The sequence below is a fragment of the Hyperoodon ampullatus genome (assembly GCF_949752795.1).
Source record: "Hyperoodon ampullatus genome assembly, chromosome: 1".
NCBI classification, from domain to species: Eukaryota; Metazoa; Chordata; class Mammalia; order Artiodactyla; family Ziphiidae; genus Hyperoodon; species Hyperoodon ampullatus.
The window spans coordinates 165152909-165174580 of NC_136914.1; positions in this window are offsets into that span (position 1 = coordinate 165152909).

The following is a 21672-nucleotide window of genomic DNA, read 5'->3' on the forward strand; positions in this document are numbered from 1 at the left end:
AGTGGAAACACAGGTTCTACAGCTGGATAGCCCATGTTCAAGTTCTGGCTCCTCCACTCACCAGCTGCAAAATCTTGGAAAAGTTAACTCTTTTGTGGCTCAGTTTCCTCATTCACAGACTGGAGATAATAAGATCCCATAGAATTCTGTAACAATTAAAACAAATAGCAAGTACTCAGAATAATGTCTGATACATAGCTGAAGCTAAAAACTATCTGCCATTCTTGCCCACTTGAGAGAACAAACTTCTATCTTGTTAAAAATATTGCCATTTAGTTTTTTCTACTAGTCACAGCTAAACTTACTTTTAACTAAGATATCATGCAGACATCACTTGCAGTTATAATAAAATGTAGGTTTTCATCAAAGACTAAGTCAATAGTCTTTCCAACTTCTCCAAGGATACCACAAAGAAAAATTGAGAGAGAAAGGAAAGGAAAATTAACATATTTAGTATTTGTAGACTTGTGCTGCTATCAGATAAACAATAACTTTGTCATGCCATGTTTTATTTCTCCATTCCTCCTGAGAGCCAAAACTGCTGTTGGCCTTTCTCTAAGTCACTTTCCCCCTACTATGTGAATTATGTACACACGTACATGTATGTATACATACATGTTTACAAGAATGTATATGTATGCATGTATACATACATGTAGATACTGTCAAGGCATTACTTGGCCTTCAACATTTAGAGTTTAAAAAAGGAGAGAAAAAAGCAGAAGTCATAGATTGTGATAAAAATATGGTCAAAGACACTTTCTTCTAGTGAAAAAATTTTGGTTCTATTCTCTTAATATATAAAGGCTGTATTTTAGAATAAATTCTTTAATTGAAACTCCAATAACATATTATTTGAAATGTGTGGTAAATATATTGTTTTTGTAACAAAAAGAACAATGATAACTTATTACATTTTTCTGTAACTATTTGCTTATTTGCTCCTTTCCTGTTTCCCAGACTGAGAAATCTTGCAAGGATTTTATTTTGTTTCTTTTTCTATCTCCCATGAGTGGTGTTTTACCTGACACATAGGTAGTGTACAATAAAGTTTTGAAAGAATAAATAAATAAATGGGTTTCATAGGCTTCCAGATTTGGTAGTGACCCCATTATACTGGGAAGAAAATCAAGGCTCCGAGATGTAAAAACTTTGCCTGACAACCTGTAGCTACTTGGAGGTAGAAACAAGTCAAGAGTTCAAGCCCCCTGCTCCTCAACCCCATAGAATCTATTTAATTCCCACCATATGTCTGAAATTTTAGGAGTGAGAGCTTTTTTTTCTCTCACTTTTTGTAAGTGGTGCTGAATGATGAAAAAAGTGGGGGGGAAGGGGGATAGAATTCAAACTGCCAGTGATGAAAATAAATTAGAAGGAGGCATCCTGAAGGTTCAGGAACTAATATCCATGCATGGCAGCAAGCATATGTTTTTTCTGGCACACTCTGAATGTAAGCAAGCACAGAAGTTGGTATTTCATTACTTTAAGCATTTGTATTAATGACGTTTGTATATGTCAGTGGTGTGTAGGCAGAAAGATTAAAAAGAAATTTCTTGTTATTACATATTTTGAAATGTTCTATATTCCTACAGCATGGTTTATTTTTAGTTCCCTTTCTCAGCATGCAATTCTGACAATTTGGAGATAGAAAAATCTCTAACAGACACAAATTCTTAGGTACATAGAATATGAGATATGGGCTGCCTATATTTAAATCTTAGCTTCATTCCATAGCTGTGTGGCTTTGAACGGTGAAATAACATTTGGGGTCCTTGTTTCTTATCTGAAAATGTACTGTTGAATTTTTAAAAAAATACAGTATCTCATAATTTGAGTGTTAAACAAGATAATGTATGGAAAGCATCTAGCACAGTGCTTGAAACTTTCAAATATTCTATCAGTTAGTTACTTGTGTGGAACAAATTACCTCAAAACTTAGTGACTTAAAACAATAGGCACTTATTATTACAGTTTACAGGTCTGTGGGATTGCACAGTGTTAGCTGACCTGGACTCATCATGGTAACTCTTGATCTTGGTTGGGCTAATGCATACATCTGAAGGTTGGACGTGACACTCTACTCTAAGCTTAGATTTGGCTGGGACAATTTAATTGATGCAGCTCTGCTCACAGGCCCTTCATCCTGTTCCCAATATTAACCCAGGCTGGTTAACCCAGGCATGTTCTTCTCAAGGAAATGGTGGAATCAAGGAGCAAGCAAGCCTAATATGCAAACACCTTTCACAACTTTGCTTGCTTCATTTCTGCAAACATCTGCTTGGCCAAATCAAGTCTCATGACAAGATAAGGAGTAGAAAGTATCCCTCCAGCCCACTTCCCTTCATATGGGCATGCTGCAAAGTTAAAAAGCAAAGGGCATGGATACAGGGAAAGGAGACAAGTTGGAGCTGATACCACAGTCTTACAAACACTTGATTGTACAACACGGTATAATATTAGGTCTATCATTTGCTTCTCAAATCTTTGCACATAAAATGCCTTATTTCCTCCTAAACTGTTGAATTGCACAGAGTACTTGTTCAGACTGTATCTAACTAAGGTAATCTGAAGCTTCATGAGTGGTATAGACAGTATCCAACTTCTTGGTGAAGCTATGCTCTTTCCAACCCATCAGAAATGGGAAATTCAACAACACATCTCTCATTACCTCACTTTCAGGTGCCTTCCTTTCAGCTTATTCTCTTTTTAAAGGCCTGACAGTTTTTTCATGGCTCACTCTACTACCTTAGCCTTTTATCTCTCTGTCCTTTGGAATAAGTAATTTCTATTGATCTATCTTTAAGTTCACTGAATTTTCTTTTCTTTAACCTGTCTAGTGAATTTTTCATTCTGTTTTTATATTTTTCAACTGTATATTTTTATTCATTTATTTATACAGATTTGATTTCTCTGTTCAAATTTTCTCATTTATTCGTGAGAATAAATATACTCTTTCCTTTAATGCTTTGAACATTTTTTTCTTTATTTTTTGAATGCATTCATAATATATATTTTGAAGTCTTTGTCTGCCAAATATAACATAAGGACATGCTTAGTGTCCATTCTATTGACTGTCTTTTTCCTGAGTATGGATCACACTTTACTGCCTTTTGTGTATGTCTTAGAGTTTTTTATTTATAACTCGATAGTTCAGATACTATAGTATAGCTACTTAGCACTCTGTTGTATTGTTCTGACTATTGTTATACTTTTATTTTTTTGTTTTAGTAAGAAGGTAGTTAACTTGTTTGGACCCAAACTGTGATGTTTGTCTCTTCCATGATATGTGGCATCTCAGATCTCTGCATACTACTTACAGCTTCAAACTGTTGCTATTTTAGCCTAATCTCCTTGTATTTCCCTTTTATATTTATATTTGGTAATGTTCAAAGATTTAGGCAGTACTTATACTCTGGTTTTTGGGTTTATCCTCTCTTGGTTTGCTTAACTCTGGAAATTCCTCTTCTAGTTGCTCTGTTTGCCACAGTCTCTGTCCTCTGATCTCTAAAGCCAAAAAGCCTTTAGCTTCTAGCCACGTGACCTACAGATTTGGAAAATGCATTCATTCAAACAAACAAACAAACAAACAAAACAGGACATTCATGGATCTCACCCAGTAAAGCTCTGTCTTTTAAGGATAGGTTCTGTTAGGTCTCTGCTTGCATTTTCACTGAGTCCCCTCAGTCTATCCACTAGCATGCATAATCAAACAGGATTTACACATAACATATAGCCATATATTGGATGCAGTTCTCTTCTGGAATTAGATTCTGTTTTTTACACCTTGAGTAATAAGGTTGTGAGTTTCTGCTGCCAACTCATGATGAGTGTCCTGCAACAACAAAGCCACAAACTTGCAATCATTTCCATTTCTTGTTGAAGTTTTTTTCTTAAGAATAAACTATCTTCTGGCTTCTGTCTGATTTTGGATACTTTCTAGTGCATTTAAATATCTGTTTTTTTATACTGTATCTAGACTTTGTACTAGTGATCTGCAGAAGGATTCCTGTGAGCACTTCACTTTATTGCCATATCATAAGCTCTCTGCTTTGTCAGAAAATGACAGCAATGCTGGCTCATTCCCCCAGTGTGTTTTTTTAAAAAAAATAATAGCAGGACTTGAATTATTTTCAACAACATGGATAGACCTAGCAGGTATTATGCTTTAGTATTCTAGAACATAAAGAGAGTAAGAGTGTAGAGAACAGAGAATGGCATTCTTTATACAGAGTAGGGCATCTTTAAGCCTAAAATTTGCATTTAGTTGTTGAGAAAACTATGTGGTGTGATGGCTAAAAGCATTGACTAGAGAGCCAAACATCCTGAGTTTGAATCCCAAATTTGCCATTTAATAATTCATTTAACTTGTTTACATCATTTAAACTCTTTATGCCTCAGTGTCTTCATCAATAAAATGTAGATGATGATAACAACCACACAAAGTTTTTTTGTGAGAACCAGATAAATTGATATATATATATATAAATGTATAGAACATTAAGTGGTATATTATATGACATATAGTAACTACTGTTTTTATTTTAAAACAAAGAAAAGATCATGAATAAATGATAAAAGCTCATTAATTCCATGTATAAGGATTATCAGAATCACCATCATAAAGCACTGGATTTTAGTGTTAGCCCATCCACATGCCTGCTGTATGGTATAGGGTTTACCACATCCTCTGGGTGGATCTGATTCTCTATCCACAGAATGGATAACTTCCTTCCCCACACCTTTCACGAGGGTGCTATGAAAGTCAAATCAGATAGTAGGTTTGAAAGATCTTTGTAAACTGCAAAGTGCTGAACAAAAGACAGGTACATTGATAGGAAATATCTTTAGCTTAAAAAAAGAACCTTGGGAAAGCTCATGCACTATTTATGTGTGTACACCAACAGTGAATCCACCAAGAGTGGTGCAGCCACTATGGAAAACAGAATGAAGTTTTTTCAAAAAATTAAAATTAGAACTACTATACGATCCAGCAATTCCACTTTTGGATATTTTTCCAAAGGAAATGAAAACACTAACTCAAAAAGATATATGCACTCCCATGTTCATTACAGCATTATTTAGAATAACCAAGAATATATATATTATAATATATATTATATAATAATATATAATATAAAATGAAATATTCTGTCATGAAAAAGAAGGCTATCTTGCCATTTGTGGCAACAAAGATGGAACTTGAGGGCATTATGCTAAGTGAAATAAGTCTCACAGAAGAAGACAAATGCTGGATGATCTTACTTATGTGTAGAATCTAAAAAATAGAAACCAAACTCATAGATACAGAGAACAGATTGGTGGTTGTCAGAGGTGGGGGTGGAGAGTGGGTGAAATGGGTGAAGGTGGTCAAAATGTATAAACTTCCAGTTATAATATTTAAAAAAAGTCCTAGGGGTGTAATGTGTAGTGTGGCAACTATGAATAATACTGAATTGTATGTATCTTATAGAATTCATGTTTTCATTTTTTTTTCCAGATATATACCCAGGAGTAGAATTTTCAATTATATAATAGTTCTATTTTCAGTGTTTTGAGAAACTACCATACTGTTTTCCATAGTGGCTACACCAATTTACATTCCCACCAACAGTGTTCATAGAGCACTGTTTACAATAGCCAAGATATGGAAGCAACCCATGTGTCCATCAACAGACAAATGGATAAAGAACATGGGTATATATACACAACATAATGTTACTCAACCATAAAAAAGAATGGGGCTATGCAATTTGCAGCAATGTGGATGGATCTAGAGAATATTATTCTTAGTGAAATAAGTCAGACAGAGAAAGACAAATACTGTATGATATCACTTCTGTGTGGAATCTAAAAAATAAAGCAAACAAGTGTATTATATATAGCAAAACAGAAACAGGCTCACAGATATAGAAAGCAAACTAGTGGTTGCCAGTGGGGAGAAGGAGAGGGGTAGGGACAAGATAGGGTTATGAGATTAAGAGATAAAAGACTACTATGTATAAAATAAATAAGCCACAAGGATATATTATACAGCACAGGGAATTATAGCTATTATTTTGTAATAACTTTTAATGGGGTATAATTTATAAAAATACTGAATTGCTAGGCTGTATACCTGAAACTAATATAATATTTAAGTCAACTATACTTCAATTAAAAAATAAAACAAATTGGATAAAACAATAACAATTAAAAAATCCTGTATTGTATATTTAAAAGTTTCTAAGAGAGTAAATCTTAAAGTTCTTATCAAAAGATTGTACCTCGCTGTGGTGTTGCACATGAAGTAAACTTATTGTGGTGATCACTTTGCAATATACACACATATTGAATCATTATGTTGTACACCTGAAACTAAAATAATGTTATATATCAATTATATATCAGTAAAAAATGAAAACAAAATCATGAGGAAATTTAGATTATATTTTTGAACTCAGTGATAATAATACATATCAAGACTTGTGGGATTCAGGCAAAACAGTATTCATAGGGAAACGTATAGCTTCTAGTGCACATATTGGTAAAACAACAGTAAAATAAACAGAAAGAAAAGAGAAGGAAATAATAAAGAAAGAGAAGAGCTGAAAAAAATACAATAGGAACTATCAAACAAACTAAAATTGGTCCTCTGAAAAGTTTAATAAAATTTATAAATGATTACACAAAAATTCAGTAAAAACATTTTTGTCTTTACAAATGACCACATCCTGGTACATAAATGTATTCCTAATATTCAGGCATCAGGGGTCCTTTTACAAAAATGCTGGAGTGTTTCTTGAAAATCCCTGCACATGGTAGATGAAGTACAGACATAAAACTGAGCTTGGCCTTGGCAGGTGTTCTTAGTGGGTTCTTAAGATTCAGCATTTTTAAAGTCTTCAGAATGCCCACAATATCTTAAAACAAGGAGATGTTAAGTAGACAAAATGTCTTTCTGTTTTCTTAAAAATTTTAACCAATCCTTGTGGTTATGAAGCCACATATTAATAAGCAAACTGATCATTTTCCACAGGAAATCTAACACAGTGTTTAAATGATATTATCCTAGGTTATGCTTTTCCAAAGTGATGGCTCACCACTTTCTACCAACTCTTTTGTGGAAGTCTTTTGTGTTGTTGCTATTGTCTGTATCTGTTAGGAATGCATGCAGCTGCAAATAACAATATCTGACTAGAAATAGCCTAAACTCATTTATTGTTCTCCAATAGCAAGAAGTCTGGAAATAGGTCATTGTTATTGGTATTGCCTTAGTGACAAATGATATTAGAGCTCAGGTTTAGCATCTCTAAGATTAACTTGACCTCATGACTACCCAATGGCTTCAAGTGCTCCAAGTATCACATACTTATACAAATACATTCAGAGACAGCATTGTGGATATGTGTGCAGGGGACAAGTAGATCATGGGACAGGGAATTTCCCTTCATAAGTTTCCTGTTTTCATGGAAGGGAATCCTTCCTCAAAGGCTTCCCAGTCATTGCTCTTACATCTCATTGTCCAGAACTGGGTGACATATTGACTACTTTCTATATTAAGTAGTTGAGTTACCTTTTCTGATATCTGAATAAAACCACAATTGGTGTTAATTTGGAGTTAGGCAAGCACTAGAGTTGGCCATGTTGGGTTTTTTGTTTGTAATTTTTTTCTAGTTTTACTTAATGAAGAATTCAAAACAATAGAATAATTTCAACTATAATACAAGAGATTTTTCTGATTCTCCAACTGCTAATATTTACCACATTTATTTTTTTTTCATTGTCTCTCTCTTTCATCACCTATGCATACATACTGATTTTTTAGGAAACAGTTGAGATTAATTTGTAGACATGATTCCCTATTATACCAAATACTACAGTATATATTATCTAAAAACAAACAAGCAAAATCTCTTACATAAGTACATTATTGCCCTCAAAGTCAGAAAGTTCAAATTAACACAATGATTCCTCATAATTAGGTTTGGAGCTGCAATATCACAGAAATAATGCTATGCTCTCTGTATCCTGATGGGTGGTATACAATATTGATTTGTCCCAGTGTTGACAAAGGAAACTATGACCATATATGGTTAAATTGGTGTCTGCTAGGATTCTACCCTGTAAAGTAATTATGTCTTTCTTTGTAAGTAGTAAGTATTTTGTTAGGTCATACTTTGAGACTATGAAATTATCCTATTTCTCATTAAACTTTCATTTTTTAGTTTTTGCATCCACTGATGATTTTTACTTTAAACAGTTATTGTTATAATGGTTATAAAATGGTGATTTTATCCATTTATTACTTGGAAATCTACTCTTAAGGAAAAGCTTTCTCTTCTTTGCATTAATTCCTTTTATCAGTAGAGACATGGATTCCTACTTTATTCAGTGGATTGAAATTCAATAGTATTAATTTGATGCTCAGTTTTTCCTAAATTTGGCTAATGGATGCCCCTTCAAACAGACTTCTGTATCCCTTTGATGTGCCATTATGATTCCTTGAACACCTCTTTACCATCTGTCAAAATAAGTTACTCCATGTTCAACATGTATTTTTGTAGACCAATGTCAAAATCATCCATTTCTCTACGGGATCCTCATTCCTATTAGTAAGTCTCTACATCAGAATGTACTCAATGCTTCTTGGGTCTCATTGCTTTCAAACCTTCTTAGTAGACAGAGCTAAGAAATATGTATGAATATATATATATATATATATGCACGTTTACTTTTATATTTGTGTATATATATATATGAAACCATGAATTTACTCTAGCACCTCCAATTCTAATCTAAACTTTAAGGTGGTCTAGCTTTCCCCCTTTTCCATATTTCTAACTCCCTTCTCCAACAGTGAGAATAATCATGGCTCCCATTATCCTTGACATACTAATTTATTTGCTCTAGTCTCTTATATAACCAATTTCCCAGCAAGACTAGTTCTTGACCTTGACTATAGTATCACCTTCTGACTCAGTCATGACTACACCATAGCCTTCTTATTGACCTTCCCCTACCCCAGTGCATTGGTCACCTTTTTGCTTGTTTTTTAGAACTACTTTGGCACAAATCCACAGAAATAAACTGATTGACCCATCAGATGAATGGAACATAGATTACTGGGTAGAAAAATAAGAGCACTCCTAAATTATCAAAATATTTGTTCAAATCTTACTATTTTTTTTCACCAGTGAACCATTGTTAAACATTATACCATGGACATTTTCCCAAACCTTCCATATTTAAAACCTGCATCATTTTATAGGCTACTATCACTGATGCCTACTTTTGTTCAGGTACTCATCACCTTCTACCTAAATGTCTGTCAATTTCTCCAATCAGCTTTGGAGCTCTTTGAAGGTGAGGACTGTCATTCATTTCCATAACCCCAGAACTTAGCCTAGGGGCCAACACACTGGTGTTTGATAAATATTTGCAGAATCACTGAGTTATTTAATGACTAAATAATGCCATTAGTCAAAATGAACAAATACAAACATTGAATGTTCTAAAATTTTTGCCATCTTTTTCTTTTTTTATTTTCAAGAATGTTTTGTTTGTTTTCCTCTTTTTTACAGCTCTTCAATACATTTCAATAAGCCTCTAAAAAACATCTTCTCTGCATAAGGCTCTGTGTTTGTAACTGCTACCTGAACTCATTTTCCTATTTGTGATGACTCTTCAAACTCACAGAGACCAGACACTTGACTCAAAAATGGAGATTTTATCTACCTCCAATATCCTGGTTGGAGTTGGACTCAGAAAGGCCAACTTTTACAAAAACTGTACAAAACCACCATATTAATGACTTTTTCAGAGTTCTCCAAAGTCTATTCACCCTCATATCCTGATAATCCACTTTTTTTTTTTTTTTTTTTTTTTTTTTTTTAGTGGTATGCAGGCCTCTCACTGTTGTGGAATCTCCCATTGCGGAGCACAGGCTCCGGACGTGCAGGCTCAGTGGCCATGGCTCACGGGCTCAGCCGCTCTGTGGCATGTGGGATCCTCCCGGACCGGGGCACGAACCCATATCCCCTGCATTGGCAGGCGGACTCTCAACCACTGCGCCACCAGGGAAGCCCCACATGTTTTTAAATTATGGGAACCAGAAAAAGAAGTTCTTGGTGTTGATCTTTTTTTCTCCCATCTATAAACCAAGTTCTAGACACCACTTTTAACTGTTTAAGTCAATTTTAGCATTAAATTCTCACAGACCTCAAATCTCTAAAAATTTTATTATCAGAGGTTTCTGTGTACCTGAGAGAGAAAACAATCTTATATATAAAATAAAGTTACTAAATAATAAAATAATTCTGAAGCAATTATATGAGACAGCATATTCCCATCTAGAAGAGAAAGATATTCCCAGCAAGAGATGATTCCTGAGGGACTTCTGCTCTTCCCTTGACCACAACAATATCTGGAACAGGGATTCCAGGTCTCCCTATACCTGTGATGTCTAATACAATAGTCACTAGCCATATGCGTTTACTGAGTGCTTGAAATGTGGATGGTCTGAATTGAGATATGCTGTAAAATACACACCAGATTTTGAAGACTTGGTTCAATTAATATAAATGTAAATTATCCTATTATTAATTTTAAAAATCAACTGTGTGTTAAAATGATATTTTGGATATATGGGTCATAATAAAATATATTATCAGTTGCCATGTCTTTTCTGCTCTCTTTTATAAGAAAAGTCTTGAAAACATTGCCTATTTTTGTCTCCACTTACCTTACACTCTCTCCTCTATAAGCTCCAATCATTTCACAAAAATACACAAAGACCTCAATTACCAATGTTTCAAATGACCTCTGTATTACAAAATTGTATGGTCAGAACCCATTTTTAATGAATTTGATCTCAGCATTATTTGGCACAGTTGATGACACCATTCTCTCTGAAACCCTCTGTTCTCTTGGCTTCAGTGACCATATATGCTTATGGTTTGCCCTTTTACCTCAATGGGGCTTTTCTTCATTGATTCTTTTACTTCTCTTTGACCTCTAAATATTGGAGTGAACCTAAGCTCAGTTCTGGGACTTCATCTATCCTCAACATTCACTTTCTCACTCACTCAGTGTTTTAGTTTTAAACACCACTGACATATCAAAGAAGCCAAAATGTTTCCTCCAGCCCTGACTTATTTCCCAGATTCATATAAACAACTACAACTATCATTCGGTATCTTTACCTGGTTGCCTACTACACACCTCAAACTTAACTCAGTTCTCCCTCATTCTCCCACCTACCACAGTTCTCACTCTTGATAGACGGCACCACCATCTGCCCCATTGCTTAAGCTTCATATCTAGGGTCTATTCCCTCTTTCTCTTAGATTAGATGCATCAGTGTACCTGATTGACTTTACCTCTGAAGTACATCTTATCTTCCCTGGCTGCTCCCTGGTCCAAGCTACCATCTTCTATCACCTGAACTGTTTTAATAGTCTACCAACTAGTTTTCCTGTTTCCACTCTTACTCCACTATGATCCAATCTAGGTATCATGGGCAGAATCATCCCTTATGTTATCAATTAGATCATAGCATACTCCTACTTTAAAGTTTTTACCTTAAAATTTTCCCACTGCTTTAGGATAAATTCAAACTCCTAACTCTGGCTTGTCTCTGCTTACTTCTTCAACATCTAGAGCTATTTTCCAACTTTTAAAAAAATTTATTTAATTGAAGTATAGTTGATTTACAATGTTGTGTTAACTTCTGCTGCATAGTAAAGTGATTCAGTTTTATATATATATAAAATTATATATATTATTTTTTCATATTCTTTTCCATTATAGTTTATCACAAGACACTGAATATAGTTTCTTGTGCTATACAGTAGGACCTTGTTGTTTATCCATTCTATATATAACAGTTTGCATCTGCTAATCCCAAACTCCCAATCCATCCCTCTCCTACCTCAAGTCTGTTCTCTATGTCTATGAGTCTATTTCTGTTTCGTAGATAAGTTCATTTGTGTCATATTTTAGATTCCACATATAAGTGATATCATATGGAATTTGTCTTTCTCTGTCTGGCTTACTTTATTTAGTATGATAATCTCTAGGTCCATCCATGTTGCTGCAAATGGCATTATTTTGTTCCTTTTTATGGCTAAGTAGTACTAGTCCATTGTATATATGTACCACATTTTCTTTGTCTGTTCCTCTGTTAATGGACATTTAGGTTGTTTTCATGTCTTGGTTATTATAAATAGTGCTACTATGAACATAGGGTATTTTCCAACTTTTAAACTGTGATCCAAACAAGCTTTCCTTCTGAAAGTTCCTTGAATACACCAAGAATGTTCTTTCTGGCTGTTCCCACTGTTTATATTGCTCTTCACTAATCTTTTCATGGCTGGTTCCTTCTTGCCCTTACATCTCCACTTAAATATCATCTGACCAGAGAAATCTTCCGAACCACCCCAACTCAATCATACCTGGTCACTCTTTAAAATAGCAGCGTATTTTAAATTCTACTTATCCCTAATCATTACTACATAATATTTTCTTGTTCATTTTCCTTTAATTATTTGACTCTCCTTGGTGTAAGGCAGGATCTTGTCTTTCTTATTCACCAGTATATACCTAGTGCCTAGAGCAGTGCACATACTGGATATTCAAATATTTGTTGATTGGATAAATATTTAATTGCATTGTCTTATTCACCAGCACAAGACAAAGAACCTGATAAATCAGTGTTATTGGGGAAAGATATCAGGTTTCATAATAAACTTAATGCTGTGTTTTCAAGTCTGTCTACTCGAGTAGATATTCACCTCCTTGGGCCCATCTACTTGTTTTCACTCTAGACCAATTTTGTCCCAAATAGCTTTCTGTGATGTTCAGTATAGTAGCTATTAGTCACATGTAGCTATTGTGTACTTGAAATGTAACTATTTCAATTGAGTAGCTGAATACTTAAATTTATTTAATTTAAATTTAAAAAGCTGCATGTGGCTAGTGGCTATCGTATCAGATAGAGCTGCTCTAGAATGAAAGCTCCTGCAAGGCAGTTTCTATGTTTTAGTTCTTCTCCATATCCTGAGTACCAAGCAAGTTTCTGATGTAACACAGATGATCATTAAGGCTGGTTAAAATTCTTGAGTCAAAGGCAGGATAGTGAGAATTTGAGGCCTTGCTAGAGAAGGGGCAGGGAACCCAAGTGATGTCTCTGTGGGAGAGAAAGCCCCATATGGTGTATCTCCTTCAGTGTAGCCATGAAAATAGTACAGGTTTTAGAAATTTAGAAATTCAAGATGCTCACCTGATTTATACAAGCTGTGTGACCTCAGCAAGCCACATAACCACCTCTGAGTTTCTTTTTTCCTCACCTGTGAAATGATGACATAAAAGAATGTAGCCTCTAACTCACTGGATTTTTATAGGTATCAACTGAGGCCAAGAATAGGAAAACCTAGCTGTAAAGTGTGAAGTGGTCTGTAAGTATATGGTTCTGTTATTTGTCCCACAGATTGGTCCTGTTGGCAGATAAATATTAGGAGTCAGTTATCAAACATCACATCATCTAGACAGCCCTGGGCCTAGAAAAGTTGGCATCTACTCATTTTACTCCATGATGGAAAAAGAACAAATAAATCATAAATGATTAATTTAGACTTCCCTCCACGCCTCCCGTTAACAGCTCAAAGTCCCCACCACACAGCAGGCTCAGTGATGAACTGGTGTGGTAGAACCTTCAAGACGGCGGCTAACCCTTCTCCAAGTACAACCAGCTGTGAAAACAAATTTAGCTCCACCAACATTGCAAAGGAGCAAAGCTTTTTCATAGGTTAGAGATATAATGTTCACCCCATTCAGAGGAATCCAAATCAAATACCAATGGCTTGTGGGGGTAAGAGGATATTAAGCATAATAGACAGATTATCTGCTAGTTTACTGAAGGTGAAGGAAGAGACATTTATCATAGTTTTGCTAGAAAATAAGACTTATCAAAGGGAGACAGGGTGAAAGGTCACCAGTTCTATTGGTGCGATTATTATCTTTACATAGCTGGAGTGGCAAAAGAAATGATCCCAAACAGAGCAAAACAAAACAGACCTCACTGAAGCACTTCAAGATGAGCCCCAAGAAGCCATCCACCAGACCCACTGGCTTCATCTTAATTTATCATCCTGGGCCTTGTTGACAAGAGTTGATTGGGTTCTCCATCTTTCCACGATGCAGCAGGTTTCATCATGGCAAACCACTTGGAGGACACTGGGGATGGTTAACTTTTAGGAAACAATCATTATAATAAGAAAGATACTACATTTTTGAGCATCTACTACAGCCCTGAGACTGTGCTTTTTACTTATTATCTCAACTGACAATCCACAAATGTGTTACCTTTACTGCTTTGCAAATGATGCAATTAGGGCTTAAGTAAATTGGCGTATTATAGATGTGTTGTTTTTGGTATTAATAAATACAGTAAAGAATATTGTATCAGAAGCAGCTACTTATATAAGCACCTTTCTTTGTGCCTCAAAAAATGTACACTTAAGGGACTTGATAGCCAATGCCTATTTGTTATTTCTGACAACATTTTTGCTCACATGTCTACACGGTATCTTTTTTTTTTCGTGGAAAACATAACTCTCAAGAAATACTTCTCTTCAAGCTAGGTTTCTTTAGCATTGACTTCACTGCCTATGTCAGCCATCATAGCTGCCCCAGACAAAGAAGCTAGGTTTATCTGCCTCAATAAGAGCAGATTGAGCAGAGCAGATTCTCCATATCACTTCCCTCCCTCTCTCCTCTGCTCTGAGCATCCCACTCTCACCTGGATACCTCACAGCATCCCCTAGCCTCTGGATGCACCCTCTCTATCTATCCACTGCCATTTAGCAAGTGCCTTGGACAGTCTGCCTAGTTTTTGTTTTACCTTCCTCTAGAAACATAGCTTCTTGAAGTTTCCCATTTCTTTAGATTAAAAATTGTGGCTTTTTCACATACACTTCTCAGAGCCAGGAACAAACCCAGGACTGCTAGTTCCCTTTCCACTGCATTGATCCTCATATTTTAATGGATATAACTATGACTTAATAGACACCAGTGTTACAACATGGATTGAAATTTTTCAAAAATTGCAACCAACATTTACTGTTTTCTATATGACAGATAAGTTACCAATTCACAGATAGTATCATATCTAATACTTAAAAAACATAATGAAATAGGGGTTATGGTCTTTTCATTTAACAGATGAGGAAACTGAGGCAGAGAGGTATCAAGAGATTTGTCTAGGACCACATAAGGGCCAAGTAATAAACCAAAGTCTAACGCTAAACTCATGTTCTTATGTGGTCTAGAGTAGTAGGATATTAAGAAGTTCGCAAACTTTGAAACCAGGGCTTTGACTCAGACCGCTATCTACCACTTCTTGTGCACCAACCTCCCCATCCCAAGCAAGCATTCAACATCTTTGCATAGTGGTTACGTGCATGAGCTTAGGAGCCGACCTACCTGAGCTGGCTCCACTTCACCATATGTGAAAACTTGGACAATTGATGTAACCATTCTGTGCTTCTGTTTCCTCGCTTATAAAGCAAGGATAACAGCAGGGTATCTATTTCTGCAGAAGATTAAGTGTGCTGATAAAAGGTAAAATCTTTATAATGGTACCTGGACCAGAGTAAACAGTTAACAAATAGTAGCTAGTACTATTGTTATAGATTAGAATCAGTGCCCTCATCTGTTGAACAAGAACATCAAATCGGCCTCATCAGAGTGTGGTGGGAACAAATAAGTTAATGTAATCAAAATTATACAACAGCATGCCCTTCTATCCTTCTGCTTCAGTAGATACTTTGGAGAAGAAGTCACTGAACCTCGTAAGTAACTTTTAGAGAGAGGTTGGATGGGAATATTGTTCTAGGATCCAGGACCTGTATCTGCTTTGTTTCTGATTGTTTTTGCTCTGGATCATTTGCTGACTTGGCTCATCCACAGCCTTTTCACACAGGACAAAGATACGGACAATCTCTCAGACCTGGGGAGACAAGAGGGATAGTAGAAGCAGCAGAGACATAGATCTGAAGGTCCTCACTTCTACAATCAGTCTGTCTCCTACAATCAGCAGGCTGACCTTGGGCATGCCCCTCACATCCTCAGAGTCTGATCCAATCTCATTTTTTTTTTTTTTTTTTTTTTTGCGGTACGCGGGCATCTCACTGTTGTGGCCTCTCCCACTGCGGAGCACAGGCTCCGGACGCGCAGCCTCAGCGGCCATGGCTCATGGGCCCAGCCGCTCCGCGGCATGTGAGATCTTCCCAGACTGGGGCACAAACCCGTGTCCCCTGCATCGGCAGGCGGACTCTCAACCACTGTGCCACCAGGGAAGCCCTGGTCCAATATCTTTAAAGTGAGAGTAATGGCACCATTCTCATGGGCTATCATGACACATCCTAAATGTAACATTTGCAAAGCACACAGGAGAATGGTTAGCTATCCAGCTTCATTTCACCAGATCCTGAGCGTCAGACCAAATCTACAGTTTCCCAGTATTAAAGAGCTTTAGGCCTGGATTCTTCCATTTGGAGAAAAGAAAATGTATAGATAGATAGATAGATATAGATATAGATATATAGATAGGTAGATATAGATATAGATATAGATAGATAGACAGAATAATTTAAGTATATTAGAACTGTAGTACTGATTCAGCTTAAGTAGAGATCTGTGCTAAGTTAAATACTGATTTAATTCAGGTAGAGTATAAATTTAAGTATTCAGTATAAGTTTTTTTGTTGTTTTTATTAAAGTATAGTTGCTATACAATATTATACAAGTTACAGGTGTACAACATAGTGATTCACACTTTTAAAGGTTATACTCCATTTATAGTTATAGTAGAATATTGGCTATATTCCCCGTGTTATAAAATATATTCTTGTAGCTTATTTTTTTACCTAATAGTTTGTACCACTTACTCCCCTACCCTTCTATTGCCCCTCTCCCCTTCCCTCTTCTCACTAGTAACCACTAGTTTGCTTCCCATATCTGTGAGTCTGCTTCTGATTCAGTTTAAGTAAACTGATTCGTATTAAGTACAAACTAAAATGCTTAGATGAGCCCTGCTACAGAAGAAAAGCTAAAGGATGAGGTTGTCAGAGGAGGAAGAGGTTTCACCTAGCTCTTGAATTATGTCCCAATTCTTTCACTATTATCCCCCATCTCCACCTCAAGACCACCACCAGTCACCAACAGGATCCCAAATCAAAAATTTTAAACAAAGATGTGTAGTGAAATATTCATGAGTGTCATTCACTCTAACAACATTTAATAAGCACCTCCTATATTCTAGGCTCCATGTTAGCTGCTCAGGACATAGTCACAGTCCCCCAAAGCACACACAAAGATTAAATAAAGAGACAGTTTTCCTCAGGCTTAAAAAGTAAGAAAAGATTCATCAGATATGGATCCTTCCCTTAAGGAATTTGCTTGAGTCTAACAGAGGAAGAGAAAGCTTGGGCACAAATAAAACTACTGATAACAGCCCCTGGAGTTTGGGGGAGAATGGCAGATTTGGAAAGAAGATGGCTGGGTCATTGGAAACCACCATACTCGAGGTAGAAAAAGGGCATGAGCAAAGGTACAGGAGAGTAGAAAGTGCCCAGAAAACAATAAGCATAGGGAGTAGAGATTCTGAAGTAGCTTTCTGGGTTCAGTAAACAGAACCCAAGCCACTTGATTTCAACTTTCACTCCATTTTTGCATTTGATCTTTCCAGGTTAAAGTACCACTTTGAAGAGAACAAAGGCACCAAAGCAGCAGAATGTCATGGTGGAAGCATTGTACTGGCTTCAGCAGCCCATGCATCCCAGCCCAGTGCTGCGTGACTGGACCACATCACCTCAACAATAGGCACCTCTTGTTTCTTCATCAACAAAACAAATGGGTTGGATAATATTCCAGACTCTGCCAGCCCTAACAGTGTTTGATTCTGTAAATTCTCCAACACAAACTGGGCAGAGAGACGACATCTTTCTCCCTGCCTTTCCCCGTCCCTTTGGATTCCTGCACACCCTTGTCTCTTTAGATTCCTGTGTGGCCTGTTTCCTAACACTTGAATATGCACATTGCTATTTAGCCCTGAAACACAAAGTAATGAGTTTCGGCTTCCAAACATTATTTGATACCTAGGAATTTTGGTGTAGAGAAAAATGGGTATTTCAATGGAAAACCAAAATGCATTGTCTACTTACAGCATACCTTCCCAGATTTTGATTCTAGCTTGTCCTAGTCTTTAAGCTCTTTTACAACTCTGTAAAGTATGAGTAATCTATAGCAATGTAAACTTGTCTATTGCTTGGTCTATATACATGCAAATTCAGTCCTGTCTTTAGAGGTCTAATCTACTTCACTTCCCTACTCATGAGTTTCACCATCATTTACACATTCATTCCAATATTCCCTACCTATAATTGTGTCTTTTTTTCAGGTTCTCTTTTGAATGTAGAACACACTCATAGGCTAATCCCTAACACTGTGGTCCTCAGGTTTCTCATCATTAAATGGAAGTTCAAGCAGAGGGCATGCCTGGATGGGTTATAAAAGCCCTTTCAGCTCTGGGATCTGATACTTTAGATCCACTATGGGTTCACATAGTACTTTATACAAACACTAAATGATCTTCAATTTTTCTTTTAAAGGTATGTGTATTAGGTTGTTAGGGCTGCCAGAACAAAATACCACAGCCTGGATGGCTTAAACAACAGAAATTTAGTTTCTCACAGTTCTGGAGGCTAGAAGTCCAAGATCAAGGCGTTAGCAGGGTTGAATCCCTCTGTGGGCCATGAGGGAAGGATCTCTTCTAGGCTTCTCTCATTGGCTAATAGATGGCTGTCTTCTCTCTGTGTCTTTACATCATTTTCCTTCTGTTGGTGTCTATATCCCAATATCCTCTTCTTGTAAGGGCACCAGTCATATTGGACAAGGGCCCACACTAATAAACACATTTACGTGCCTCTTTAAAGACCTTAGCCTCAAATACAGTCTCATTCTGTGGTACTGGGGGTTAGGATTTCACATCTGAACTTTTGGGGTGACATGGTTCACCTTGTAACAGTAGGATTCAATAAAAGTGAGTATACCACTTTGTTTTGGATTATGCATGGTCTTTGTGACTGTCTAAGCAACTGTTGAAAGAGATGGGTCCACAGCACTGTATCCTCTGATAAAAGAGGTTAATGGTCTTAGTTGCTGTGATGACTCAGAGCCCAAGCTTTCTTAAACTGTAACAAGGCTCTTCCAACTGCCTCTCAACTCCTCACATCTCCTGCCCAGTTTTACCATGTCATACACAGTACCCTGAATGTAACAGCTCTCCAATCAAGGGGTGCACAGTTTAACAAATCAAAATACATTATACCCAATTACACTTGAATTTCAGGTAGATTGTTTTAGAATAACTATGTCACATGCAATTTGAGAGATACTTATACTAAAACAAATTACGTGTTGTTAATCTGAAATACAAATTTAACTGAGTGCCCTATATTTTACCTGGCAATTGCTACTCCAATTCCTCATTGATATACACATACTACTATGTTTAGGGTTCTCACTCATCATCTCCATGCACTTTACATTGACCAATTATCATCACCTCTTATTATGGGCTGGATATTTGTACCCCACTCCTAAATTCTTATGTTGAAGACCTAACACCCAAGGTGGCTGTATTTAGAGATGAGACCTCTAAGGAAGTAATTAAGGTTAATTAAGGTCATAAGAGTGGAGCCCTACCCTGGTAGGAATAGTGTCCTTTTAAGAAGAGACTCCAGAAAGTTCACTCTCTCCCTGTTGCTCCACCTGTGCTCAAAAAGGTGGTCATGTAAGCAAACAGAGAGATGGCCTACAATCCAAGAAACCAGAAGAAGAGGGCTCAGAAAGAAACCTACCTTGTCACCACCTTGATATTGAACTTCCTAGCCTCCAGAAATGTGAGAAAATAAATTTCTGTTGTTTAAGCCACTTAGTCCGTGATATTTTGTTATGCAGCCCTAACAGACTAACACACCCTTTAAGACAGCTCACTTGGGACTAGTACACAAAGTAAAACACATAGTTATGTGTTCATTACTTGTTGAATGAATGACAGGTCTAGTCATTTTGGATCTTTCTGAGCTAAACAGAAATACCTTCCCATTTCATGATGAAAACACCTTCTCTTCTAGGAATGAATCTGTATTTACCTGTCTCTGTTGGAACCTGTCATAACATATCACCTTATATTGCCAATGCCCGCTCAGTTGTTTGCCTACCACAGGGATACTGGAAGACAAGGATTATACGTCATCCACCCATTGTCATGCCTCTAACATTAACCAAGGACTCTCCCACACTGAATTCTCACAATTTCCAATGGCACACACTCAAAAAACAAATTGGCTATATTCAATATCTTGTAATAACCTACAATGGCAAAGAACCTGAAAAAAGAATGTATATATGTACATATATGTGTATCTGAATAACTTTGCTGTACACCTGAAACTAACACAACATCATGAATCAACTATAATTCAATTAAGAAAACTAGCATATAATAAAATGTGATATTATTCAAAGTGCTTAGGACTTAGGATTTTGATAGTTCTAAGGGGACTGAAATCAGTTTACAAACACCTCCTTCAAGTTTCCTAATTCAAATCTTCTCTAAGACTTCACCCAGTTTGGAGGCAATCCACCTATCTGAGTACACATGTCCGGGCACTGCTGGGATGAGATCAAACGTTTCCTGTTGGATTTGGGTCTCAACAGCCCTTGGAGGGCTCTCAGTGACCCCTAGAGCCGGTGTGAAAGTGGACCAGCAGCCAGATGGCTTCATGTTTCCACATTCCTTCAGCTTGTTTTCTTACTGTGGCAGATACCCAAGAGCATCCCAAATCCTCAAGAGAGATGGAATTTCATGAAAATCCAAAGCAGGAGATATGAACTCTTGAGCTCAATGCAGAAAAATTTGAAACATATACCAAGGGTTTTCAAGCTATCTGAAATGATATAAGAAAAATACAGAAATGAATGGAGTTTTTATTTTTTTTTCAACATTCAGTTCCACCTGGGGACAAAAGTGCCACACATATCTACCCCTGAAGATTAAGACAGGTCAGGGATCACAGAGTTGTGGCCACACAAACAGATTATTCTGTTTCCTGAGACATCGTTTATGTTGCAGCTGCCTCCTTGGAGGAAGATCATGAATCACCTTGTTCTTCTCTATTCCATTTGATCCAACCCTATGTAAACAAGCAGTGTTGAATGGGAAAGAAAACATTTCAGGCAAATGATTTCAATACAGTTGGAACTGCTTACCTTGTATAACCAACCTGCTTGCTCCACGAACAAGGTCTTATACTGGAAAGAAGCAGTCTTGGGGGTGAATAAGTTTGGATAAATGAATGAGAAACAATTATTTAACATCAATTACATAGGAGGCATTGTGGTTTATTCCTCCCCACATGTGATCCCATTTTGCTCAGCCATCCTGGGTGGAAGTGACAGTGGTGCTACTTTCCATAAATTGTGATGAGAAAATACTTCCAAAATCATTTAATAAATGTGCAAAGCCAGCATCTGAATCCCTGTCTCTTTGACTCTAAATAATTAATTTATTAACTCAGTGAACAAGTAATTGTAATTAGCTATGTTAATGGTTAATAACTTTGAACAAAA